Source organism: Lucilia cuprina, chromosome X, assembly GCF_022045245.1.
Source record: "Lucilia cuprina isolate Lc7/37 chromosome X, ASM2204524v1, whole genome shotgun sequence".
In the NCBI taxonomy this organism is placed as follows: domain Eukaryota; kingdom Metazoa; phylum Arthropoda; class Insecta; order Diptera; family Calliphoridae; genus Lucilia; species Lucilia cuprina.
Genome location: NC_060949.1, coordinates 10,905,487 through 10,909,473, shown reverse-complemented (window position 1 = coordinate 10,909,473; position 3,987 = coordinate 10,905,487).

The following is a 3,987-nucleotide window of genomic DNA, read 5'->3' as shown; positions in this document are numbered from 1 at the left end:
ATCAGTGTTTTAATTCAGCATCCCAACAGGTTATGGGCCCAGCCACTGTTTAAACAATATGTCAATAGCTAATTTTAATATCGAGAAATTAATTGGTCGCGAAAATTATTCCACATGGTCGTTTGCTGTTAAAAACTTATTACAGCATGAAGAACTGTGGGATACAGTGGAAGGAATATATCCAACGACTGGAATTAATGTGAAGCTTGACACCAAAGCCAAGACAAAGATTATTTTGCTTATTGACAAAATAAATTATGTCCACATAGAAGACGCCAATACATCTCATGAGGTTTGGAACAAACTAAAAGCGGCTTTTCAGGATTCAGGGCTCACAAGGAGAGTTGGATTGCTGCGCCAATTGATCACAACTAGTTATTCTACTTCCGATAGCATAGAAGATTATGTAAGTAGAATTGTATCAACGGCTCACAAATTGAAAGAGGTAGACATGCCGGTCAGCGATGAATGGATTGGAACGTTGTTGTTAGCAGGCCTCCCTGAAGAATATGCTCCCATGATCGTGGGCATTGAAAGCTCAGGCGTCAAAATCACATGCGATTCAATTAAAACCAAACTTCTACAGGATATTAAGAAATCAACGACAGGCGGAGCTTTGTTTTCTAAAGCAAAAAAGAAGTTTGAGGTTAAAAAAGGCTTTCGTTGTTTTAATTGTAATCAATATGGACACAAAGCAGCTGACTGCCGGGTGAATGCTAAGAAAAAGAGTCAAAATAGAGAAGTTGGGTTTTGTACTGTGTTTGCAGCAGGTTCCATTAATAGAACAGATTGGTTTGTTGACTCTGGTGCCAGCTTGCACATGTCGATGCGCAAGGATTGGTTTGGCAAAATAAGAAATTCAGATGTAAAGGAAATATTTGTCGCAAATAAACAAAAGCTCAATGTTGAAGGAGTTGGCGATATTTCAATGGTTATTGAAGATAAAAATGGTGATAAAGTGAACATCACAATCCATGATGTGTTATACATTCCAGACTTGACAGTAAATCTTCTATCAGTAAGTCAAATGATGAAGAGAGGTTTGTCTGTCAAATTTGTTGGTGAAAAATGCACAATTGCAAAAGATGGATTAATTGTTGCAACAGCGTACCTTCAAGAAAACATGTTTAAGTTAAATAGTGTAAAACAAATGTGTATGATGGCAACGCAGGGTGATATCGAGTTGTGGCATGCACGCATGGGTCATCTCAACTACAGTGACTTGGCAAAAACAAGAGATTTAGTAAATGGAATGCAATTTCAACAAAAGAATACTGATAGTTGCATAACATGTCTGAAAGGTAAAATGGCGAAAAAACCGTATCGTGCTTCCGAAACTCGCTCTAAGGTTTTGCTACAACTCATCCACTCTGATATTTGCGGTCCTATGGAGGAAACTTCAATAGGAGGAGCTAAGTATTTTCTTTCTTTTGTTGACGATTTTTCGCGTAAAGTTTTTATTTATATTTTACAGAACAAAACGGATGTACCAGCATTTTTTGAACAATTTAAGGCCAGAGTAGAGAACGAACTTGGTCGGAAGATAAAATGCTTGCGTACAGATAACGGCACCGAATATTGTAACAAAAGGCTTACACAAATACTTACGGCAAGTGGCATTCAGCATCAAACGACTGTGCCATACAACCCGCAACAGAACGGCGTTGCTGAGCGAATGAATCGCACCATAGTCGAGCGTGCACGATGCATGTTAATAAATGCTGGTTTGCCAAAGAAATTTTGGGCTGAAGCCGTTACCAATGCCACATATGTCATCAATAGATCCGTTTGTTCTGCTATAAATAAAAACATACCCGAAGAAGTTTGGTCGGGACTGAAACCTGATTTAAGTCACCTACGTGTATTTGGTTCACGTGCTATTGCTCATATACCTGATGAGAAACGTAAAAAGTGGGACCCAAAGTCGCAAGATTTAATATTTGTCGGCTATTGTGAAGATACAAAGGGTTATCGGCTATTGAACCCCAATGGTTGGCGAGTGGTTAAAAGCCGTGATGTGTCATTTTTTGAAAATGATTTCCTCCACAACTGTAAAAATCAAAAAAGTGAGCAATTACTAAACGTAGATTTAGTGGAGGCTAGTTACAACAACGTTACTAATAATCCCAGTGAAGATTATTTTGATGCCGATGATGATGATTTTTCTGATGGTCAACTGGATGATGATGTTTCCCCAGATTACGTACCAGATGATACTCTTGAGGAAAATGTTCCACAATCCACAGAAAATAATGAAGTCCGTCGTTCCGAGCGGCTCCGTAGACCAGTCAATATGACAGACTTTCATACTTATACTGTGCAGGCAAATGTAAGTGATGATCCGATAACAGTACAGGACGCCCTAAATCGATGTGATGCTAGCCAATGGAGAGAAGCCATGGAGAGTGAACTGAAATCGTTAACAGATAATCAAACTTGGACACTGGTAGACTTGCCCATTGGAGCTAAGCCTTTGAAATGCAAATGGGTATTCAAAACCAAGCGCAACGAAAATGGTGAAATGGTACGACACAAAGCGCGACTGGTTATAAAAGGTTGTTCACAGAGACCAGGAATTGATTACCAAGAAACGTACTCTCCGGTAGTTCGTTACACTTCAATAAGGTATTTATTATCTGTTGCAGCCCATTTTGATCTCGATATCGAACAAATGGACGCTGTAACTGCCTTTTTACAAGGTGATTTGTCTGAGGAGATTTTTATGGAACCCCCAGAAGGAGTTAAAGTCAACACAATGGGTAAAGTTTGCAAACTCAACAGAGCGATCTATAAATTAAAGCAGGCAAGTCGTGAGTGGAACCGGAAACTAGACCAGGCTTTAAATGAAATTAATTTACAACGCTCGAAGCTTGATCCATGTATCTATTTTCACGTTGCCGAAACCCAAATGTTTTTTATCGCAGTGTATGTTGACGATCTGTTAATTTTCTCAAATAACAACGAATTGAAATCCAAAGTTAAAAGTGAGCTACAGAACCGGTTTTTAATGAAGGATTTGGGGGAGGCTAGTAGCTGTGTTGGTATTCGAATTTCAAGAAATCGTGAGAGAGGAGAAATATTTATTGACCAATCTACATATACAGCAGAAATTTTAAGAAAATTTAACATGTCAGATTGCAATCCCATATCAACACCCTTCGATGTCAACACAAAGTTAACAAATCCTTCAATTACAAGAGATTTCAAGAAGCTTGAAAATATACCATACCAAGAGGCCGTTGGAAGTTTACTTTTTTTGGTACAGGGTACTCGCCCCGATATAGCTTATGCCGTTAATTACCTCAGCAAATTCAACAACAACTTCGACAACTCACATTGGATGGCAGTAAAACGAGTTTTTCGTTATCTCAAAGGCACAATCGATTTGGGGATTAAGTATTCAAACCGTGCTGATTTTAAAATGTTTGGCTTTTGTGATGCCGACTACGCTAGTGATCCAACAGATAGGCGATCTTGCTCAGGCTATGTTTTTTTACAAAAAGGCGCAATAAGTTGGTGTAGTAAACGGCAATCAACTGTGGCCCTATCTACAACCGAAGCCGAGTATATGGCTATGTCCACAGCCGTCCAAGAGGCAGAATGGTTACGTCAACTCCACAGTGATTTGTGGAATGATACACAAAACAACATAACTCTATTCTGCGACAACAAAAGCGCTTTGAGTTTGGCAACAAGTGATGCTTTCCATGGACGGTCTAAACACATTGATGTTCGCCACCATTTTCTTCGAGAAAAAGTTAGCTGTGGCCAATTAATATTGGAATATAAAAAGTCCGAAGAAATGGCTGCTGATTTCCTGACTAAACCTGTAACCAAAGAAAAACACCTGAAATGCGCCAGGATGTTGGGCCTTTCCAAAGTTTAGCCAGCTTTTAGTGGAGGTGTTGGAGTGAGAAAATCTGGCATCATTGTTTCTACTTTTTATAATGCACTTTTTGTGCAACTCTTATTGTAACTTTTTACATT